Raw genomic sequence first — 25,420 nt, 5'->3', positions numbered from 1 at the left:
GAAAGGTGCAGTTAAAAAGCAATCGAAACAAATGGCAAGGTTGATGTCAGACAACCAAAACAATGATCATCACTCAAAAGAAACCACTTGAAAGGGGCAACAGACGGAACCTTAAGTTCACAATCCCTTGAACAAGCATGCCACTAGATTCGACCTTCGTAATGGGGAGTTTATAGAAAAATTCCTCCTTGCGCAAGTAGCCGGGATGGAGGACATGGCGACGGCCAGACATGACAGAACCTTACAAATTTAGAAAAATCGAAAAATCCAAGCGACTGAGAAAATACTTAGAGTTCGAAAGACTATTTAACCGTCGAAAGGAGCTAAATGAGACCCATTCAACCACGCTTTGCTACCACTTGTTACGGAGTCTTGGTGGATCAAGGCCTACCGTTGATAAGCGCCAACGTCAAGTGACTTGGCAGGACAGCTAGGTAGATCCTCCGGCTATCGGCCTATAAATTCACAGTTGTGCATGCTCGTGGAAAGAAGAATGATGTGGCCGACTGTCTGTCGCATATGTTCGATGGAGTAAATGAGTGTGAGGTCGAGTTCGAGGAGAGCTCTCGTCAGTCTGATAGTGTTGAAAGTATCAATATTTGGCAAAATTACCCTTGGTCCTTCACGGACATTTCTGAGCACCAAAAAGATGACACCGATTGTCAAGAACTGCTGAAAGCCATCGCTAATGGGTCTCTTCTAGACAAGTCGCTTAGAATCAAACGGCGGTGGTTGGTTCGTCGTAACCGTAAAAATGGTAAAGACAAAATTTACGTTCCTCTCAAATTAAGATCCATGCTGTTAGACTATTATCATGATTCTTACCTGGGTGCTCATCTAGGTCAATACATAATCTTGCATCGTATCTCTCGTGATGCTTTCTGGTCTAAACTCAAAAAGGAAATGTTAGGGTATGTGTAAAGTTGCGACGTGTATTAACGGTGTAAACCTGCCCAATCCTCTCAAATTGGACTCCACTCCGCTGACGTCGCGTCGTACCCCGGGGAAAAGTTATTTGCCGATTATTTTGGTCCTCTCACGAAATCCAAGAATGGCAACGTTGGAATCCTGTCCGCCGTCGACGCCTTTTCTAAATTTGTATTGTTGTTCCCAGTCCGCACTATAAACTCGAACAGCGCGTCCATGTTTTATCTCTGCATATTTGTATAGTTTATGGGACGGACAATGCGTTTACAATCAGCTGCCGTAAATTTCGTCACCTGAGTTTTGGGTAGCGAGTGAAGCACGTTTTACTGAGCCCCCACTACACCAAACCTTCTCACGTTGATAGATTTCACCGTGATCTGAAATCCTGTCTGAGTGCTTTCCATAGCGCTGATCAGCGCATCCGGAATGATAATTTGGAATTGTTTGTTTTAGCCTTCAACAGTGCTGTACACGAATCTCACCCCAGCGAGAAGCCTTGCTGACCCGCTCCAGTTGAAATGGGGCATTGGGTAACCTGTCCGAGCCATCGACAAACATGAATATTGAGACAAAATGGAAGGAAGCCGTTGCACAATTGGTCAGAGCCCGAGACCGGGTGGCAAAAATCATTCAACCAGGGAAAAAAAAGGTCACCCTGGAAGTTGGAGACCTGGTTGTGGTAAAAATGTCCCCTATAAGCTCGACAGCCAAACAAATCACCGCCAAACTCTGCCATAAATGGTCCAACCACAAGAGAATAGTAAGGTTCCTAGGACCTGTAACTGTAGGATCGGAGGATCTGTCGAGTAAGAGGTTATCGTAGGCTTATGTGTCTTTATTGAAACTGTACCGGGCGGTACACCTCCACGCCGCTAGTTCAAATATTGCGCCAGTTGAAACTCCTATACAGGAGGAAGTCTGAACTTTAAAAAAACTGTATCAACTCAACAATTTCTCCGAAGATGGCTCTGTGTGAATTTTGGTGTGTTTTTGTTTCTAATTGATCAAGAAGTGTGGACGTTCTCTACCACTTGTCTCTACTAAAAACTATGATTACGCACTCTGGTGCGAAGGAATGAACTTTCTTGAAGAAATTTTGCATTCTTAAGTTTTGTCTTTACTACATTTTGTTCTTTTATTTTTTGGGTTGGCAATATTAATCTTCTGTCCGCCAGTTTTGAACTCAGCCAGTCCCGAATTTCTTTAATTAATTTTTGACCAATAGTGTATGTCTTCTTCGATATGGATATGTAGCTCTAAGCTATCCAATAAAGTTGGGGGGTGTGTCTATTCATTCTTAAAAGGTCTCAAATTTTCCACGAGGGTATAAAAACTGCTGATTTTCTTGTCTCGGGGCCACTTCAGTAACATCTAACTTAGTGTGTGGATATGTAACAGGGGGCGGGAAGCGCCTCTTTCTTTAAGCAGCAGCTCTTCAACAAGGTAATGGCCTTTTAACATCTTTATTTCTCGCTACCTCAGCAGTTTAACCCTAGGGGAGGGTTCGAAACCTTTTAATATGTAACCTACCATTTTTTAATGTAAATTCCTCTTCTGTCTATGTAAAAACTACAAATCTCTTTCACTGTAAAGCGGGGATAGAGAGTGCTTCTCCCTCTCGCACCCTATTTTGAAATTGAGGTGACCACGTTTTTATAACCGTTTCTTCTCTTCCTTAATGTATTAAAGTTTTCTCATACGGGTCACCTCCCTAGCTTGGGACTAGCCCCTGTGTATCGGCCTAGAGCCACTTAGGTTTTAAAAGTGTATTTGGAGTGCAAGTTCACGCCTCCAGTCCTCTCTGCACTTTGGGCCAGTAACTTAACCTCTTGTTTTATTTTCATTGCGAAGGCCCTGTAGTTTGGGTATTAAATACCCCTGTTTCTTTGTGTGCCTTGAGGGCAGATAAAAGTAAAATTCTTTGTGGCCTTTTGATAGGCTTGAACTTTGAGAGCGGGTCTGCTCTTCCCTAAATTTGATTTCTGTGTGCCTCTAGGAGGCTTAACATTGTAATTTGGAGCAAGTGCTCCTTGGTATGATGGGGTTTTCTGCCCCTTTGTTCGATTTGGTACCTTGGTAAAGTCGGGCTAATAGCTCAAGGATTGTGATTGTGGGGCTCGAAGCCCAAATCTTGTAACGAGCTGTAATTTGTTATTTCTTAATTTGTTGATCTGCTACTTGGTACCTGTTATACCTTGTTATTGGTTGATTTTGAAAAGAAAATATAACCTATGTTGAAATTTTAATTCATCGTTCGAACTTGTAGTTAGAGCCATTCCAGCCCGCACCTTTTTTCACCTCTAACTACCACGGATATCTCCGTAACAAGTGGTAGCAGAGCGTGGTTGAACGGGTCACAATTTAGCCCCTTTTGACGGCTAAACGTTGCTTTTGGTTCGAACTCTAACAATTTTCTCCGTCGCTGGAGTTCTTCGATTTTTCTAAATTTGTAAAGCTCTGCCATCATGCTCGGCCCTGCGATGTCCTCCATCCCGGCTATATACGCAACGAGGAATTAATTTATGAATTAACAATTAGAAATTTGCAATCTGGAGGCACGGTTGCAGTAGATACCAACAAGCTTAAAGAGTCCCTTGATTTGCCCATTTTTATTCCCACCTTGGGAGAGAAAGAGATTGACAACGCTCTCCCGACGATCACTGATAATACTACTGAGCTAGCATCTGTAGTTAGCTTTTTTGTAGAAAATGATCCATCACCGAATCAACTTAAACGTGTGCAAGCTAAATTGTTTCATTTTTCTAATAGAGTTAACGATCTGTTGTCTCTAAGGTTGAATGACATTCAAAGGAAGGAAGCTAGTATTGTTCTCGAAAACCTTTCTGATTTGTTCGGTAAGGTTAGCCTCTTGTTAACTGGGACAGTCCCTCCCAAAATCGACCAAACCGCTACGGTAAACGTATTTAGCGAGGAAGACTCTCCTAAAGGAGAAGAAAATTGGAAATCAGTAGGAGTGCAACAAACCTCTTCCCCATTAGCAACGAGTCTGAACGCCGTACCTCTTTGAATAATGCACGTTCTGAATTAGCTTCTTCGCCACATTTGCCTCTACCTACTACGTCACCAGGGTTCAGCAGTTTGCCTCATCCATTAGCAATGTTGCTCAGGGGTATTTCTAAGTTTTCTGTTAACTCTACCAGTGACGTTATTTCATTCTTAAGGTTTTTAGTTGAATTCCAAGATCATGCCCTTGTTCTTTCTCTTACTCCGTGTCAAATTTTGCAGATCAGTTATCCCTATTGAATTGGGGTTCTATCAGACAAGATATCTAGGGCAATTGCTGAACAGTCATCCATAGAAGACTTCCATGCACATCTGTTAGCTAATTTTATTCCGGCTACGGCCAGGTCATCACTAATTCAGTACTATTACCGTGTACAACGTCTGGATGAAACCCTTGCCGACTTCATCCAAGATATTAAATTCTACACCGGGGTGTTTGCTCTTCACTTCCCTGAAGATCAGATTGTACAGGCCATTGTGGAAGGAATTTCACCGTCTTACAGGTCTAACTAGTGTTTTGCGTCGCGTCCGCAAACTTTTGCAGAGCTCGAAGCGATGGCTGTGTCAACCGAAGGGGTTAGGTATGCAGACACATTACGTGTTGCGAGGGAGCCCCCTCCGTCTTCAGGTAACTTTCGGCCTCCGCCTCGCCGAACCGTCACCACTCGCAAATGTTATGCTTGTGGCTCAGCAGTTCATCTTCGGAACAAGTGTCCCTTGATTAAATCCAATGGGACGAACAAGGGAGCAGGGTCATCCCAAGGCTGTTTTAGATGCGGCGCGTTCTCCCATATTGCAAAAAATTGCCCGAATTCGAAAAGCACCCCTCCTGCTCAACTTCGGAGGCAATTTCCACCAACAATCATAAGTAACTAGTGGCTCCGGCTGAGCCGGCAGATTCATCTTTTCAAGGCTCAGCCCAGGTTAAATCCGACGAAAAATCAGGGAAAAATCTGAACTGTTCTACATTCCCATTTGTATGTCCCAAAGAATGTCTTAGGATTGCGGCGGATACCCCCGCACCTGTTCCATTTCTCAAGATTGAATTGAATAATGAACCTGTAACTGCTCTTTTAGATTCGGGCAGCGTGTGTTCCATTATTTCGGTCGAGTGGTACTCCAAATTGAAAACTGTTTGTAAACTTCCTGATTTTTGTTCGACTTCGGTTCAATATATCTTTCGGCGAACTCATCCCCATTATAAATTTTAGGTTTTCTGTATGTCAAAATTAGAATTGCTAAATTTACTTGGAAGGTTAAACTGTTGGTGGCTAAACACTTGTCTTAACCCATTATTTTGGGAGCGGATTGCATGTCTTTTACTGGTCTAGTGCTCGACATTCAGAGCAAGTCGTGCACGTTCAAATTTGCTGGTAATTGTAAAATTCCCTTATTGAAATGTAGCTCTGTGTCATGTTCATCGGTTTCGCCTACCCAGGATGACATGTTGTTAGACCTTAGACATCTACCTGAGGAGCAGGCTGACAGTATTCATAAGTTGTGTCATGTGTTTCCGGATGTTTTCTCCGAGGCTCTTGGTGTTACTGACCTTATCGAATACAAGATTGAGGTGAGTGATTCGATTCCGGTACGATTTCCACCTTATAGGCTGTCTCCACCCAAAATGAAGGCTTTGAAGGACATCATAGATCAGATGTTGAAGGATGGTATTTATTATTTGGCCCGCTAAGTCGGCGTATTCATCGCCTATTTTCCTTGTTCCGAAACCCCAAGGTGGCTTCAGGCCTGTGATTGATTATAGGGCTCTCAATCGGAAGGGGGTGTTACAATCTGTGCCCCTTCCAGACCTTCACTCTTGTTTCTCATGGTTTCGAAAGGCTAAGTACTTTACCATCTTAGATCTTAATCAGGCTTATAATCAGATACGTCTGCCTGAAGAATCTAAACATCTTACAGCGTTTACCACGGATTGGAACTTGTATGAGTACAACCGCGTGCCTTTCGGGCTCCCCACGGGAGCAGCTGTGCTTACGAGATTGCTGGATAGGGTCTTCTCCGACATCAAATTCGAGTACCTATACCATTATCTTGATGATGTCGTCGTTTTCTCCGAGACCTTTGAAGAACACCTTGATCATCTGAAAGAGGTCCTTAATCGTCTTCGTATGGCAGGGTTAACAGTTAAGCTGTCCAAGATCGCTTTTAAGCCTTCTATGTCATTTCTAGGGCACATTGTGTCGCCCGATGGTGTCTCTGTAGATCATTCTAGAACACAGGCCATCCGTGATTTCAAACCTCCCAAGGACATCAAAGGTATTGCTAGGTTCATTGGTATGGTGAATTTCTTCAGGAAATTTATTCCAAATTTCGCCAATAGAGCGGAACACTTGAACTTACTTCGTAGGAAAGGCGTCAAATTTGAGTGGGGACCTTCTCAACAAGCCGCTTTTGAAGATCTCAAATTAGCTCTGTGTAATGCCCCTGTTCTGGCCATGCCTGATTTCTCGAAGAAATTTATCGTCCAAACCGACGCGTCGTCGTCGGCGGTGGCAGCAGTCCTGGTTCAAGAGACTGAACTAGGGAGGCGACCAATCGCCTCTTCATCTAGGACATTATCGGCCCAAGAATTCAAGTATTCCATCCATGAACTTGAGGGTTTGGCTGTCTTGTTTGCTCTAGAAAAGTTCCGCCTCTATCTGGAACATGTCAAGTTCGACTTGGAGACTGATAACCAAGCCTTAAGCTGAGTCTTAGCTAGGCCGCGTCGTACTGGTCGCATAGCCCGCTGGGCCATCGGAATTTCTGCCTTCCAATTTGATGTCAGGCATATAAGAGGAACGGATGGTCTAAGCCGTATGTTTGCCAATGATATAGAGACACCTGAACAGGTTGATAGTTTTTCACCTCCCGAGTCCATACCTCCTGAGGTTAATGCCATTCTAACTGATGCTCCTATGCTCTTTAGGGTTATTGAAAAATATCAACGTGAAGATCCGACGCTGGCCCCTACCATGGAAACCCTTTCTTCAGTGGAACATGTAGTCCCTTATGCATCGAGGAATGGTGTTTTATGTTGCCCGTCGGGGCATGATAAGAAGATGAAAATTGTGGTTCCAGCTGTTCTCGTGCCTATGATCTTCAAGTATTACTATGAGACCCCACTAGGGAGGCATTTAGGCATCTTCAAAACCCGTGAAAAGATCCGTGAAATGTTCATTTGGAAGGGTATGGACGGAGAAATCCGTGAATTAGTAAAAGCTTGTAAATCTTGATGGCTTAGTAAACCCACCGTGTCCACTAAGCAAGGGCTCTTGTCTTCCCACCAAGCGTCGCGCCCCATGGAACTACTCTATATCGACTACGTCGGACCCTTCCCCCAGGCAAAGGGGAACGCCAACAAATTCATTTTGGTGTGTGTAGATGGTTTCACAAGATTTTCATGGTTATTTCCGACTAAGCTGGCTACCGCTCAGTCCACCATTTCTTGTTTAAATTCTATCTTTGCTTCTTTTGGTCCGTGCTAATATATTGTATCTGATAATGCTATAGCCTTTACCTCTAATCTCTTTCGTAAATTCTGTTTTGATCTATCTATCTCACATGTAACAACTTCTGCTTACTATCCTCAACCATCTCTGGCTGAACGGGTCAATCGTAATCTGAGGTCGGCGCTGATTGCCTATCTTCACGACGATCATTCCAGGTGGGATACATCCCTGCATTGGTTAGCCTTCGCTTTGAACTCGGCGGTTCACGAATCTCATAAATTCACCCCCGCTTCATTGATATTTCTTTGTGTGCCTTGAGGGCAGATAGAAGTAAAATTCGTTGTGGCCTTTTGATAGGCTTGAACTTTGAAAGCGGGTCTGCTCTTCCCTAAATTTGATTTCTGTGTGCCTCTAGGAGGCTTAACATTGTAATTCGGAGCAAGTGCTCCTTGGTATGATGGAGTTTTCTGCCCCTTTGTTCGATTTTGTACCTTGGTAAAGTTGGGCTAATAGCTCAAGGATTGTGATTGTGGGGCTCGAAGCCCAAATCTTGTAACGAACTGTAATTTGTTATTTCTTAATTTGTTGATCTGCTACTTGGTACCTGTTATACCTTGTTATTGGTTGATTTTGAATAGAAAATATAACCTTTGTTGAAATTTTAATTCATCGTTCGAACTTGTAGTTAGACCCATTCCAGCCCGCACCTCCATTCACCTCTAACTACCACGGCTATCTCCGTAACAGAAACCATATCATCAACGGAGCCAGTAAAACTTTATCTATTTTCCATTATATTTTAGTAGTACCATGTGCTTATTTCGCTTGTTGTATAATTACCAGTGTCCTAAAATCCTTTTTCTTCAGGGAAAATAATATAGAGGAAAACAAGGGGAATGGAAAGGAATATAGATGTCATTGGTTGAAGATGAGACGAAACAAGTTGCGAATCCCTTGGAGAGGTGAGGATGTTACGATTAATTACAACCTTCCCTCGGTTACCTGACGCAACTCATGGAAGTATTAAATAAATTGCTTGAAATGGACTGATTGATTCAGCGTGATACTGTTTATGAACGTACAGGGCCTCAGGTAGAGGTGGACTGCATTTTATAGTGCATTGTTATAACAGACTTTTGTATTTATGGGTGTAATATGTGTTTCCCAAGTTTTAGTTAGATTTTAAGTCCTTTAGCTTTTAGCAGTGCGCGCACTTTAGGTTCAAGGATTAGAACCTTGCTTAAAAATGTGCCTCCTTGTCTGATCAAAAAGGACAGACACATTAAAAATGGGGGCAGTGTGATGATGGGCCATGCATGTTCATAGAAATGATGTTTCCCATATTGCAATGAGCTTGTATTGGCCTCACCTCAATTAACTTAAGTGTTTCCATGATTGTACCAGAGAGGGCAGCTCCGTCGGTCATGCTTGTGGTGAGGTGGTGGTGATTATTGTTTTAAGAGGAAGTACAACTAGGCAACCATCCTCTATATAAGACTAATTAGAGAGAAGAAATGGAAGGGGTCCGACACTTCGAAAAATGAAGGTATCGGCCAAAGGAAGACAAGGGCCGCGAAGGGAATGAAAATGAAAGACTCCCTAGCCCTCGCAAACCTAATTGCGTCGGGGTCGGAGAAGAACAAGAGTTGGCCAAGAGAGGTCGAATAGGATAGGTGAAAGTGAGGAACCTGGTACAAGTAAGTGGAAGCAATGTCAGAAATCAGCTGAGGGCCCCGTGGTCGCCAACCAGCGCTCCAATGTTCTGATCCCCTGGGTCCCCTTTTAGTCGCCTCTTACGACGTAAAAGAAAGGCGGTGGTTGTGTTTTTAGAGGAAGTACAACGGGGAAAACCTCCTCTACTAACATTAATCAGAGGGATAAATCAAAGGCCACAGACCGAAAAGGGCCCCGAAGGGCGGGAAAATGAAGAATTTATTTTACTTCGCACCGACACAGATAGGATAGGTAAGGGGTAGGAGTGGGAAGAAATCGGCCGTGGCCTTAATTAAAGTACTGAGCCGTATCCGACCGGCCCATAATAATAATTGGAATATTATTTGACCATATATGTGAATTTATTAATAAAAGATACAGTCTAATATGTTAAAGCATCGTATCCCAAGATAGTTAATACCGGATGTTGAGCAAGACTGTAAGTCGCTGGATGTTGCTTCATATTTCCGCATGACCGTGAGAAAGTAAGCGTACCCAAGCGCTGGCAAGGACCGACACGTGTATTACATGCTGACCAAGCAAGATATTTCAGCCAATGGGAATTTATGGATTTGGCAAACATGGAGGCTACACCGCGTCATATATTAATTCCAGGATGACCAACATGCTCTGTGGATAAAGTCAGTTTCTGTAGACAATCGGTTTTCCACAGTTTCTGAAGTTAGATATATTTGGTAATGTATTATAGAAATTGGTGGAAGAGATTTGCTAATGTTTGAGCTGTGTTTTATAAATATATCACAATAAGTATTGTATCATCATACATGACGAACTCTCTGATTGGTGGTTGGTTCAGATACCCGGGAACCCCAACAATATTAGCGTCACCGAAGCCTCCTCAGTAATCCAAGCTCTGGAGAGCGTCATTCTGTAGCAAAAATTTGAGCAGTACGGATGTATTAACTCGGCACTCTGTAGGAAAAGTTTGAACAGTGCGGATGTACCAACTCTGTGACTGGTGGTTGTAATTAACGTGGCGTTATTCCAGAAATAGTAACTGGTTCTCGTTGATACTTCAAATTGTGCAGTCGTAATATTTACTGTGCTTTGACAGAGTTTACTTTTAATCGATAAAGACGGTGTAGTGACCGCTGAGTAACAAGTGTTGTGGAAACGTGCTAGTGTTTCACTATTTCGCGACGGGCGCGTATTCGCGTGGAACTTCCGTACCGAACCGTGGGCTGCTTTTAAAACTGTAATTTTACCCTTTTAGTGAAGTGTGTTATATATATGTGAATCAGTGTGTTAGCTGATCTGGTAAAAGAAAGGGTATTTCGGCTCGCAGCATTAAGCAGCGAAGAGGTTATCAACTATAGTCTTCTGTGTTCCAGTGAATTGTTTTCCAGCAAGATGACGGATACACCTGCAGAGGAAGGAAGTGCATTCCCACATGTTAAGGATGTGATTAACATGGTGTAGATCCCAAAATTAGTGGGGATGTAAGCTGCTATCCTGGTTCCCCGAGAGTCATCATAAAGTAAGATGCACGTATTATATATGGCACGATATGTAAGTTATGTTAAGGTACTAGGGCAGTGTAGATAGAATTTTCAGTTTCATTTAAAGTAAGCCTGACGGCATGTATTTGTTTAATTTTGTCACTATGGTAGATTCGGATACGAGATTAATGCATGTTTATTTTATTTTCATTTTGATTTATGATTAGATGTTTGGGAAAATGAGGGATTGATAGGATCAGTTATTGTTGTAAATATAGTACTTAGCGTAGGATATTCCGAGTTTTCCTGAAATATATGCTAGAAGGGCTAGATCGACAGGTTCATTTTTGTATTACGTCAAACACGTATCAATTCATTTTATTTCGGTCATTCAGAGAGACAGGTATAGCTATTTTGCATGATGCATGGTTTTACAGAAGCTGCCAGAAGGAGCTGCAGAACGTCGTTGTTAAATTAAGATCTTTGAAGTTAAGTTGGATTCTGTTTGCCTGATGGTCTGCCAAGGACTTGAACAGCGTCTCGTTATGTGGAAAGGCCAGTAGGATTCATGAGGAATGATGAGATAATAATTGCATGCTTAATTATAATGTATTGGTACAGGCCGATTGTATGCCTGACAAGATAGAGAGAGATTGTGCAGATGTGTGTGTGCCTGCCTAGCGTCTTCTGAGTATATTGTGATCAGAATGGACAGTGTTAATTCCAGACTATTGAGTCTGATGTTGTTAAATGGCCCAAGCATGCTAAGAAGCAATTAATATACGGGAGTTTCCGTGTAGTTGATGATGGGCGTTATCTCATGGCAAGTTGAGTCCTGGCCTGTGTTATCGGCATGTGTGAAAGAGACAGTATTTCCTTGCGGCGGCCACGGGAGACAAAATCCAATCTTTAGCGTAGTGGAGTTCTATATTTCTTTACAGCTCGTAATCTACCCGGAAGTACATGACGGATGACCGCGCTGTTGAGCGCTCAAACGCAGCAGAAGGAGGCAATGTTGCCCATTGCTTTCTTCCTGACATCAAGGATTATTTATATGTTTTTCTCTTACAGGATGGTTTTACCTTATTATTTTGTGATTGTATACCTTGTCTCGTTGTTTTTAAAGGGAACAGCCCGGGTGCTGATGTATTGTTGGTTTATCTAGTTCTGTCTAGATCTTTTGTAGTGAACCGGGATTCACATTAGAAGCAGTGTAGCATTTAAGACTTTACTCGATATCCGATGTATATATATGTTTAGTTTGATTATTTGAATTATTGTAAATATAGTGTAGGATTTGCCCCTAGTATTTTGCATACCTTACATAGCGTCCGGTGCGTCTTAATTATTTTTCTTTCCGTCGTAATTTTTCATACAATGTAACTTTGATTTTACGGAAATAGTTGACTCTCGGGAGTAACTTAATTTTGAAACCGTATCGTTGGGATGCGATAATGTGAAACTCCATACCGAAATACCAATGGCAGTGTTTGCATACACTTGTTGCCATACAACATAAACATTGGACTATGAGAAGATACTTAGTCTTGATTTTTATATATGTTCTTTATTGAACTTGTTTTTCTTTTAATGTCAAATTTGTATTATCACTCATTTAACGTTTCTGATTTCGATTTATTTTATTACTTTGAGTTCATTTTTTACAAGTTATTATTTTTTTATTCAATTATTTTCGTGTGATTTGATCGGGGATATTTGTTAATAAATCCATCTTACCCCCTATGATTGTTTCTCATTTGTGTTATACCTCCATTTCCTGTCATTGATTGATATTTTAGTGTAGAACTTCGACTTTTATCCTGACCCAATCGACAACCAACCCACACTCTGCCCAACCCTGAGTTAGTCGGATGTTCATACAGGAATGGAGGCATCGTCCTAGAGGGTATTTACCCCTGGGTACGGTACATATATATTTGGCGCCGCAACTAAGGGCAAATAGACACTTTGGCGTATGTTCGTATCCCGCTGGGAGTATTTTTGTGTTACCCAAAGATGTCTAGGTTGTTCTTACAAACTTGGGCAGGTCAAATTGAGATTTACGAGAGTGAATGTGATTTGAAAAGCTATTCCGAAGGCTAGATAGGATTAGGATCATGGTTCGAAAGCTGGAAGAGACCAATAATTGGTATCCAGATAATGATTAAATTTAAGAAAGGTAGATAGGTAATTTCGAACCATAGGCGTAACTTAGGAATCTGGCAACCTAACGTTCAGACAACTTGAGTCTAGAGTCCCATGTTCAGTACTACGAATGATAGTAGGCGGACATGAAAGGGCAAGATTTCATAGGAAATCGTGTGTTTAGAAAACAGAGTAAAATCTAAATGCATTACGTTAGGGACATCGGCAAAAAGTTTGATTTAAATTATGTTAGGAAGAATGAGGAACATAGCCGATAAGTAAGGCGTGTCGTAGTAATAAAGGAACTCTATTTGAGTTAGAGAACTATAAAAAGATTTCTCTAATGAGGTAAAGTGGTCGATGACGTGTCCTTCAGACATGTGTTGATCTTGACATAGCCTGGAATTTGTGTGCATATCAAATTTCAATTGCCAGTAACGATAATTTGATTTGATTTAGAGTAAGACTAGGAACTTAAGATCGCCTCAGTCTTAAGAAAATGGTGATGATATTTGCAATGAATGCTGATGATTCAAGACTGGTAAACCTATGCTGGAATATTAGTCTGGAGTTGGAGGTATTTATTGTAAATATGGTCCAGTACTGTTGTCTAGTACTTAGATTAGAGCCCAAAAGACAGGGAAATTAATGTTTGGATTTAAAGAATTTGGGGCTACGATACTTGTAATTTCTTTTTAAAGTTATGATAACGCGTTTGTTTGTTATGCGCGGCAGAAGATAAATATCCCAAATCAAAGGAAGCTTCTATATGGCGAAATTTTGAGGCCATGTTTTCTTGATATATGATTAACGTAAATCATAGAAGCTTCTCAGTAAAGTAAATGGTTTTCGTATGGAGTACACAAGATACGGTATAGGATACTAGGTCGTGGCGAGCATCCCTGCGTTTTCTCGAATACGTATTTGGTATGGCGTTGACGATGAAGGAGTTGTTAGAGGAGATGGACAAGAGGGCAGAGCAGGCCGAGATGAGGGAACAGGAGCGTATGAATGAACTTTCGAGTAAGTTGGAGGAACAATTTAAACAAGCTGCAGATAGGACTGACGAACAATTTAAACAAGCTGCAGATAGGACTGACGAACAATTTAAACAAGCTGCAGATAGGACTGAGGAACAATTGACACAGGCGGCGGAGAAAACTGAGGAGCAACTTAAGGTGGCGACTAATGAGTTACAGGGGAAAATTGACTTCGTTCGTACATGCTGTTTAGAAGGCATGGGAAAATTAGAGAAACAGCTAGATACAGTAGAATTTAAAACACAGACGCAAATTGAAAAGATTAGAGATTCTGTTGAGGAAATCGCCGATCGGGTTACAGAACACATGACTAGCACAGATAAGCGGCTGGGAGACTTATCGCATACAGTAGAAGAAGCTACAGCAGAGATTACACTCCAGCGAGGCGCGATTGATAAGTTACGGATTGACACGGAGACGAGGTTGGAAGAGTTCACCGTGGACATCAGTAAACAAATTACTGAAGCTCAGCAGAATACTGAAGACAAAATTAATTTGAAACTTAAGATGAAGCAAAAGGAGACTGAGGAAAGAATGAAGGAAATAGAAACTCAGATTCGATTGGAAATGAAGGAGGACATTGCGGAGACAGGCAAGGAAGTCAAAGACATGATAATGGCTGATCGGGAAAGGAACAAGGAAGATCTACAGGTACTTGGTTCGAGTCTGGAGACGTGGACAGAGGTTTCACAGAAAAATCAAGTGAAGATAGGGGTTGTTGAGAAGGAAATCGCCTACATGAAGGATAAGTTAGAACTGTTGGATTTACGAACGGACAAAGAACTTAGTAAATTAAAATGTACAGTGCAACAAACCATTATAGAGAAGGCACCCAGTCAAGTTAGCGATAACGTAGCGTTGAGCGATCTTTTACAGTTACCGCGTCAGGAGGTCCACTGTTCAACTCCGAATGAAACACATAATGTTCCTATTTACAATATTATGAGGAGCAATGAAGAAAAACCACGGAAGTTTACAGGGAATGATGAGAGAACACCTAAAGCTTTCTTGCGTGAAATGGATGACTTCTTGGCAGATTACAAGGTACCACCAGAGCGTAAATTGAGGACAGTAGAAAGATTTCTAGGCGATACCGTGGCTGAATGGGCGAATGCTTTCCGTTATACATTTACTACATATGAGGAGTTTAAGGAGGCATTTCTTAAAAAGTTTTGGGACGTATCTACGCAGCAATCACTGAGGATGGAATTGTATTCACGTAGATATCCGGCTACTACGCCAACGAAGTATTCTCCTTTTTTCATTTCTCAGATGCTAAAATTTCGTGATTTAGACATGCCCCCAAGCGAGAGCGAAATTATAGCGGCAATCTCTCGGCAACTACCTCTTGAAGTGCAGAGAACATTAATTGCAGCTAATGCTAAAACTGCAGCAGAGGCAGAATTGACTTTAAGACAGTTAGACTTAACATCTAGTCAAAACCAACCAAGGTTGAGGCATGTTGAGGCTATTCATACGGTAGGGGTGGAAGAAGGAAGTAATCCACCGAAAGTAAGGAAGAGAAATGATTATCAAAGCTTAGGGACTCAAACAGCGACACATGAGCAAGCCAACAGGAGTGCTGTACATCAGGATGGTAACTGGCAGCGGAGAGACAGAAGAGACCAGTTTCGAAAAAATAATTATCAAGGTAACAGCCTAAATCAGCGAGGATATAGCTATCCAAATGGAAATAATGGGAGGACCTATAGATACAAGTATAGAAACTATGGTGGACCCAGAAGACCATATTATCGTTGGGACGAGAAGGAGCGAAACCCCAGAGGAGGAAGAGGCAATTACCAGGAGAATCGTGACCAAAGAAGAGAAGAATCAAGACAATACGTTGAAGAATTGAGAGGAAAAAGGCAGGAGGAAGACCGGTGGAGAGGAGCCATACAAGCTAATGGTAACGAAGAATGTCATGGAGCTGAAAGTGTTGCGTACAGGGAATACCGTGTAAGGCAACAGGAAAATAGGTTGAATCCTAATGCTCCTAATTATGAGGGCCGAGGGACGGACAACAAAAAAAAAGCACAATAGATGATGAAGAAGATAGCCTGGATTTGACCAATGGGAACAATAATGGTTGGACCGTAGTCTCTGTAGACAGTTGGATTGTAAGACCCGAGGATTTATTGGAAGAGGAAGTATCACAAAATTATAATTCTGTAAAGCGCTTACCCGTAATATATACTAGAGCTGGTCATTTACGAGTAAAAACTTTGGTGGACACTGGAGCGTCGATTAGTGTGGTATCTCAGGCATTAATTAACGAATTGAAATCACGCATGAAGGTACTCACTATTCCTATATCAAAATTGAAAGTCAGGGGAATTGTACCGGACAAGACAGCTGTGTGTAAGGAGCAGGCTCTTTTGGATATTCAAATTGGAAATTTAACTATGTCACATCCCTGCGTAATTCTACCAAAGATGGAATTTAATTTAATTCTTGGTGCAGATTTTCTTGGAGAATACAATGCCTTGATAGACATGGGAAACAATAACATTATTTTCCGAACACAAAATTCTAGTGAAGAGTTGAGATTAGACCAGGTTGAAGAGAATGTTGGAGATGAAAGAATTTGGACAGCAACTGTAACCGAGGGAAAAGAAGAACCTTTTGAGTTTCCAGTAAATTTTGTAGAAAATTGTAATGAGCTCGCAGAATATTTTGAGGCCATGACGTTAAATTTAGAAGCCGAGGAGGATGAAAAATTTTCAAAATTGTTACCAGAGAAGTTAGCGGAAGCACCAGTGAACGAAGAAGCCCGTGGAAAAATGAAAGAAATTTTAGAACAACATAAGAATGTATTCGGATCAAAACCAGGAAAAATACCTAACTACAAGTACAAAATTATAGTGAACAACTGGGAGCCATTTAAACAGAGACCATATCCCATTCCCGAGAAGATATTCCCTCAGGTGAAGGAATTGGTAGATGATATGGAGAAGAATGGAGTCATTACCAAATCGCCCACACCATTTTTGAGTCCGATCTTGGCTGTTCCAAAAGCAAATGGTTCTGTGAGGGTATGTTTGGACGCACGAGAGGTTAACAAGCGCCTAGTCCCCGAGTATAAGCAGGCACCAGCAATTAAGGATATTTTAAAGAGGTTCGGAGGCATGGAGTACTTCGGCACCGTTGATTTAACTTCATCATTTCATCACATTGAATTACATCCAGAATCTAGTATGCTAACTGGTTTCATGTTTAACAACCAGACTTATCACTTCTTACGTTTGCCCTTTGGGTTAAAGAACTCAAGTTCCGTTCTTATCCGTGCATTGGAAGGCAATTTAAGTCCAGACATAAAATCATTTACTATCATCTACATCGATGACATAATTTTCTGTTCGAAAACAATCGAGGAACATTTGGACAAAATTGACCGACTTTTGGCAGATCTTAATCGCTGCAATTTCAAGGTAAATCTGGAGAAATCTCATTTTTGTAGCAGGAGTACCTTATTTTTGGGCCATGTCATCGATGGAAAAGGAATCAAGCCTAATCCGGCGAAGATATCAGCAATACAAAATTTTCCGAAACCTACCAAAATTAAGCATATTAGACAGTTTTTAGGACTTTGTCAATTCTTTTCGGACCACTGTAAATCATATACAGACACTGTAGCACCATTACAGGAGCTTTTGAAGGTGAACAACAGATGGAAATGGGGAGAGGATCAAGATGTGGCTTTTAGAAAGACCAAAGAAATGCTGGCGAAGGCAGTGAAGCTAGGCTATCCTGCATATAACCGTCCTTTCATAATTCAAACAGACGCTTCAAATGTGGGCATAGGAGCGGTTCTGTATCAGGAAAATCCAGAGAACGAACCCAGGATCACTTATTTGGCATTCACGAGCAGGAAGTTACGTAACCATGAGTTAAAGTGGACTACAACGGAACTAGAAATGCTGTCTATAGTAGTTGCCCTAGGTCAGTGGAAGAAGTATATTTATGGATTTCCGATCATCATTAGAACGGACCATAAGGCATTAACTTTCATCCTAAAATCCAATGTAGGTAGCGACAGGGTGTACAGATGGTCGTTATTTGTACAACAGTTCGATCTGACACTAGAACACTGCCCAGGCAAGTTGAATACCGTGGCAGACGCACTCAGTCGAAACCCGGATGAAGTTGAGGCTACTGTAAATTTGGCAATGTTGGGCGAAGAGGACCAAAACATTTTGGACAAGTTACCAAGTTTAGGCCAAGAGCAGAAAAATTATGGACCAACCAAATTACTGATTGATTATTTTAATAAGGAACTTGAACCCGGCACCCCAGGTTTCATCGAGGCACAAAAGAAGGCATCCCAATATCACTACTTCAATAACCTTTTGCATAAATTTATTGACGAAGAACACACTAAATTTCGTATTGTTGTTCCACCAGTGTTCCAGATGGACTTGATATGGTTAGGGCATCATACCACTGGACACGCGGGTATTGAGAAAGTTACAGCTACGTTACAGGAAACATTTATTTGGCCAAGGATGAGGCGCATGATTCAACAAGTCTTGCGAACCTGTGACACATGTCAGCGTATCAAACCTAACACTTTCCTATTAAAACAGCAACCAAGAGCTGTATTGCCCACAATGCCCAGGAAACTGTTCGCAATTGACTATTTTGGAGCGTTACCTGCAGGACGTCGTGGTGTGAAATATATTCTAGTATGCATGGATGTATTTTCTAAGTATGTAACTTTGTGTCCCGTACAAAAGGCCAACACGAAATCCGCACTACATCAGATTAAAAATAAGATCATTCCTAGAATGGGTAAGCCAGAAAGCATACTAAGTGATCACGGTCCACAGTTCACCTCGCCTGCTTTCAAGAGGGAGCTCGATAGGATGGAGATAAGACATGTGTTGAGTTCAGTGAGACATCCGGAATCTAACCCGAGCGAACGTGTTATGAGAGAGATAGCAAAGTACTGTCGGATCTTCATACCAAGAGAGCACTGGAAATGGCCAGATGTAGTTCCAATTATCATGGAAAGCATTAATTCTACCAAGCATGAAAGTACCGGACAGATTCCCAGTATTATTCATCTCAACGAATACCCACAGCGTCCATGGCACGAGAAAATTCAATGTCCAAATGACCCAAGGCCGTCTGCAGAATTATGCATACGAGAGACTGCAGAAAAATTAAAGGCTCAGGCAGACAAGAGGCTACGCAGAAGCAGGAACAAACGATTTCATAGACAACTGCGGGTTGATGAGCTTGTACTGGTAAAACGTCCTCAGAGCTCAGATGTGTCAGCGCGCTTCTGTCAGAAGTTTGCTGAATTGTATATAGGTCCATATAAAGTAACTCAGGTATATGGAAATAATTCCTACAAGGTTTGTAGCTTAGACGGATCTACGGAGAAGGTTTTCAATGCCTCAAACCTCAAGCTTTATTATCCCAGAGGTCAAATTAGAATAGACGACATCCCAGAAGGAGAAGAAGAAGAAGGAGAGATGGCAGAAGATGAGAGTGAAGATGATGGAGAAGAAGAAGAAAACCCGAATGATGAACCTGTGATGGTGGATGCAGATGACCCGGAAGAGGACACGGAGAATGTCAACTTCGCGCAGATGGAAAGAGACAATTATTCAGAAGAAGAAGATTGTGTAGAGTGTGGTGGTGTGCAGAGACGTTTTCATGCGTTACTTGACATCTACTACAACATCCGCCAAGATAATGATAGACTGTGGGAAGAGAATACAAATTTGCGAGACGGCAAATAGTACTAAAGGAAAGAGATTACATATATCCAGATGATAATAAATAGTCCAATAATACATTAAGAAAAAAAATAAATATTCCATATTAATTTTTTTTCCCTGGGTAAGAGGAGGATGAGCCGTATCCGACCGGCCCATAATAATAATTGGAATATTATTTGACCATATATGTGAATTTATTAATAAAAGATACAGTCTAATATGTTAAAGCATCGTATCCCAAGATAGTTAATACCGGATGTTGAGCAAGACTGTAAGTCGCTGGATGTTGCTTCATATTTCCGCATGACCGTGAGAAAGTAAGCGTACCCAAGCGCTGGCAAGGACCGACACGTGTATTACATGCTGACCAAGCAAGATATTTCAGCCAATGGGAATTTATGGATTTGGCAAACATGGAGGCTACACCGCGTCATATATTAATTCCAGGATGACCAACATGCTCTGTGGATAAAGTCAGTTTCTGTAGACAATCGGTTTTCCACAGTTTCTGAAGTTAGATATATTTGGTAATGTATTATAGAAATTGGTGGAAGAGATTTGCTAATGTTTGAGCTGTGTTTTATAAATATATCACAATAAGTATTGTATCATCATACATGACGAACTCTCTGATTGGTGGTTGGTTCAGATACCCGGGAACCCCAACAATATTAGCGTCACCGAAGCCTCCTCAGTAATCCAAGCTCTGGAGAGCGTCATTCTGTAGCAAAAATTTGAGCAGTACGGATGTATTAACTCGGCACTCTGTAGGAAAAGTTTGAACAGTGCGGATGTACCAACTCTGTGACTGGTGGTTGTAATTAACGTGGCGTTATTCCAGAAATAGTAACTGGTTCTCGTTGATACTTCAAATTGTGCAGTCGTAATATTTACTGTGCTTTGACAGAGTTTACTTTTAATCGATAAAGACGGTGTAGTGACCGCTGAGTAACAAGTGTTGTGGAAACGTGCTAGTGTTTCACTATTTCGCGACGGGCGCGTATTCGCGTGGAACTTCCGTACCGAACCGTGGGCTGCTTTTAAAACTGTAATTTTACCCTTTTAGTGAAGTGTGTTATATATATGTGAATCAGTGTGTTAGCTGATCTGGTAAAAGAAAGGGTATTTCGGCTCGCAGCATTAAGCAGCGAAGAGGTTATCAACTATAGTCTTCTGTGTTCCAGTGAATTGTTTTCCAGCAAGATGATGGATACACCTGCAGAGGAAGGAAGTGCATTCCCACATGTTAAGGATGTGATTAACATGGTGTAGATCCCAAAATTAGTGGGGATGTAAGCTGCTATCCTGGTTCCCCGAGAGTCATCATAAAGTAAGATGCACGTATTATATATGGCACGATATGTAAGTTATGTTAAGGTACTAGGGCAGTGTAGATAGAATTTTCAGTTTCATTTAAAGTAAGCCTGACGGCATGTATTTGTTTAATTTTGTCACTATGGTAGATTCGGATACGAGATTAATGCATGTTTATTTTATTTTCATTTTGATTTATGATTAGATGTTTGGGAAAATGAGGGATTGATAGGATCAGTTATTGTTGTAAATATAGTACTTAGCGTAGGATATTCCGAGTTTTCCTGAAATATATGCTAGAAGGGCTAGATCGACAGGTTCATTTTTGTATTACGTCAAACACGTATCAATTCATTTTATTTCGGTCATTCAGAGAGACAGGTATAGCTATTTTGCATGATGCATGGTTTTACAGAAGCTGCCAGAAGGAGCTGCAGAACGTCGTTGTTAAATTAAGATCTTTGAAGTTAAGTTGGATTCTGTTTGCCTGATGGTCTGCCAAGGACTTGAACAGCGTCTCGTTATGTGGAAAGGCCAGTAGGATTCATGAGGAATGATGAGATAATAATTGCATGCTTAATTATAATGTATTGGTACAGGCCGATTGTATGCCTGACAAGATAGAGAGAGATTGTGCAGATGTGTGTGTGCCTGCCTAGCGTCTTCTGAGTATATTGTGATCAGAATGGACAGTGTTAATTCCAGACTATTGAGTCTGATGTTGTTAAATGGCCCAAGCATGCTAAGAAGCAATTAATATACGGGAGTTTCCGTGTAGTTGATGATGGGCGTTATCTCATGGCAAGTTGAGTCCTGGCCTGTGTTATCGGCATGTGTGAAAGAGACAGTATTTCCTTGCGGCGGCCACGGGAGACAAAATCCAATCTTTAGCGTAGTGGAGTTCTATATTTCTTTACAGCTCGTAATCTACCCGGAAGTACATGACGGATGACCGCGCTGTTGAGCGCTCAAACGCAGCAGAAGGAGGCAATGTTGCCCATTGCTTTCTTCCTGACATCAAGGATTATTTATATGTTTTTCTCTTACAGGATGGTTTTACCTTATTATTTTGTGATTGTATACCTTGTCTCGTTGTTTTTAAAGGCAACAGCCCGGGTGCTGATGTATTGTTGGTTTATCTAGTTCTGTCTAGATCTTTTGTAGTGAACCGGGATTCACATTAGAAGCAGTGTAGCATTTAAGACTTTACTCGATATCCGATGTATATATATGTTTAGTTTGATTATTTGAATTATTGTAAATATAGTGTAGGATTTGCCCCTAGTATTTTGCATACCTTACATAGCGTCCGGTGCGTCTTAATTATTTTTCTTTCCGTCGTAATTTTTCATACAATGTAACTTTGATTTTACGGAAATAGTTGACTCTCGGGAGTAACTTAATTTTGAAACCGTATCGTTGGGATGCGATAATGTGAAACTCCATACCGAAATACCAATGGCAGTGTTTGCATACACTTGTTGCCATACAACATAAACATTGGACTATGAGAAGATACTTAGTCTTGATTTTTATATATGTTCTTTATTGAACTTGTTTTTCTTTTAATGTCAAATTTGTATTATCACTCATTTAACGTTTCTGATTTCGATTTATTTTATTACTTTGAGTTCATTTTTTACAAGTTATTATTTTTTTATTCAATTATTTTCGTGTGATTTGATCGGGGATATTTGTTAATAAATCCATCTTACCCCCTATGATTGTTTCTCATTCGTGTTATACCTCCATTTCCTGTCATTGATTGATATTTTAGTGTAGAACTTCGACTTTTATCCTGACCCAATCGACAACCAACCCACACTCTGCCCAACCCTGAGTTAGTCGGATGTTCATACAGGAATGGAGGCATCGTCCTAGAGGGTATTTACCCCTGGGTACGGTACAGTACAGCCCCAGCATTTGCCTGGTGTGAAAATGGGAAACTACAGAAAACCATCTTCAGGGCTGCCGACAGTGGGGTTCGTAACTTACTATCTCCCGGATGCAAGCTCAAAGCTGCGCGTCCCTAACCGCACTGCCAACTCGCCCGGTGAGTGTAACTGTAAAACTCCCTTCATAAACTAAATGCCATGGGCGTTGGAAAAAAAAGAGTTGCCCAAGGGAGGTCGTATATCGTAGAAGAAAGTAAGGAGCTTGGCCCAAGTAAATGGAAACAATCCCAGGGCTCAACTAACGGCCTCATAGTCGTCAACCCCCCTCTCAAATTAAGAGGCCCTGGGGTCCTTTCTTTAGTCGCCTCTTATGACAGGCAGCGAATACTGTGGGCATAATTTTACCGTAAAATATATCCTGCGGGACGAAATTCCGACACCTCGTAAACTGCTGGCCTTCGGGCAGGGGCAGCGGTCATTTGGTACGCGCTGGCCCTTCGGGGCGGTTGCGTCATGGGGTTTAGTGCCTTACATCACAGTAAGAAGGTATTGGAAAAATATACGCTTCAATTAATGTTCATGTCAACTATGTGCAAGAATAGCTGATGGTTGGTTTCGGCCTACAAAGCGACAGCCTTCCAGATTACGAGGTGCTGTGTGGTTAGCACGTCGAATGGAATCCTCTCGGCTGTTATTCTTGTCTTTCTAGACCGGGGCCTCTACCTCACAGCCAGATAGCTCCTCAATTCTAATCACGTAGGCTGACTGGAGCTTGAATCAACCCTCATTTCCAGGTAAAAGTCTCTGACCTGGCCAGTAATCGAACCCGGGGCCTCCTGGTAAGAGGCGACAGTGATCTACCACCACTGTTAATTGCTTCACCTTCACCAAATCAAACATCACTACGCGAAAGGAGCACATCAAGAGGTCAGAAAAGGAAACTAATTGTGGACTCTGTGACTCGTCTGGATACCGAGAGTGCGCTGTCCAACTAGAAAAATGCGTAGAACGACAGTGGCAAGTACATTGTGCGTGAGTGGTACGGCTCTTTAAATAACTTTTGGGGTGGCAAGTATTGACAATAATGCATTTTATCGCGAGGCTGGTAACATCTTGCTATTAGTGGGTGTCAATGATACTGTCAGTGACAGTAATAGTGGCATATCATGTTACCGGGACGAGATTAATAATTTGGAGGATGTTAGTTCGTCTAGTGATATGCCAGCTAAGGGGAAAACTGTGGTGGTGGTGATTATTGTTTTAACTAGGCAACCATCCTCTATATAACACCAATCAGAGAGAAAAAATGGAAGGGATCCGACACTTCGAAAAATGAAGTTATCGGCACGATGAAGGCTAGGGCCACGAAGGTCGTGAAAATGAAAGTCACCCTAGCCCGAGCGAACCTAATAGCGTCGGGGTCGGAAAAGAATAAGAATTGACCAAGAGAGGTCGGATAGGATAGATGAAAGTGGGGAGCCTGGCACACGTAATTGGAAGCAATGTTAGGACTCAGCTGAGGGCCCCGTGGTCGCCAACCCACGTTCCAAAGATCAGAGCCCCTGGGGCATATTTTTGTCGCCTCGAACGACAGGCAGGGGATACCGTGGATGTATTCTACTGCCACCACCCACAGGGGGATAAGGAGAAGAGCATATTTTTTCATGAAACCTCTTGCGCTTCCAGTATTAAAGGGAAACTGATATTGACGCCGCGCCAGGCAAGCGCGGTGGATTCTGCCTCGAAGATGAATCCCGATTTGCACGTGTACTTACTGTTTGCATCCCCTATCAAGAACTCGAGCGTATCTCAGTGGATTGGTGCGTCTCAGACATGTGGGCCCGGATCGCTACATCGCAGGGTCTCCGCTTGAAGATCTCACCCTCTGGAAGTTGAGCGGTACCTAGTCACCAGGTCGCCGAGTGGCATGAGCAACTTCGCGGGCGCTGAATCGCTGGAGGGTGTTGCTGCAGGGGTGTTGAACTTCGCTCATGATGGAGTAGGTCATGAGACGGTGACAGCATGTCTAGAGGATCTCCGAACTCAATTTCGAGGTGACAGCTGGAGTCATAATGCTCCAGGCGTCATCATGCGGGTACTCCGACAGGTATGCGGTGTGCGCCAGTTTCGTCTATGACCCCCGAGCGATGCCGGGGATTTACCGTTCACCCACCATCGGCGTTCTACCCGATCCCTTCGCAGAAGTGGAGACTGTACTGCGATGAGAAGGACGCAGACAGGACGATGTCCAAACTGAACGAGAGTTTGTCGATCCACGTGTGGAACAAATTCAGTGTGGCAGAGAACATCACTGCCGGGTCACGGCAACCTTACGCCCAAATTGCGAAAACAATTTGTCCTAAAGTGTATTCGCACTGTGGTAAAATCTTTTGAAGTGGGCGGCGGTACTTCCGTTCCTCAAACATTGCACATACGTCGTTACGAAGTTGTTCTGTTTTTCAGATTCCTCCACATCTATTCTATGTCGGATCCAGGAAGATGCAGTGATGAGTGTTTGCACATATCAGTGGTGCTACAATGCAGCGCCTATAGACTTCTTCAATTGTTTGTTGTTTTATACAGCTAGGTTTTCTACTCAAGAAATTTCTGGGAGTTTTTATTATTTTATTTTAAGGCAAATAAGAATGTAAAACGCACATTAATATTATTCCGAAAATCTTTATGTTTCGAATTTGGCTGACACTGTCGAATTTTATCTTATAA

General features: G+C 42.0%; 1 pseudogene; it reads left to right on the top strand.

Annotated features, from left to right (window-relative positions):
• The first annotated feature begins 519 nt into the window (after positions 1-519).
• Positions 520-25,090, top strand: LOC137500518 (lactosylceramide 4-alpha-galactosyltransferase-like; annotated as a pseudogene).
• Positions 25,091-25,420: the final 330 nt, after the last annotated feature.

The sequence above is a fragment of the Anabrus simplex genome, chromosome 4, assembly GCF_040414725.1.
Source record: "Anabrus simplex isolate iqAnaSimp1 chromosome 4, ASM4041472v1, whole genome shotgun sequence".
NCBI lineage: Eukaryota > Metazoa > Arthropoda > Insecta > Orthoptera > Tettigoniidae > Anabrus > Anabrus simplex.
Note: the sequence above shows the minus strand (reverse complement) of the source record. Positions and strands in the feature narration are given on the sequence as shown.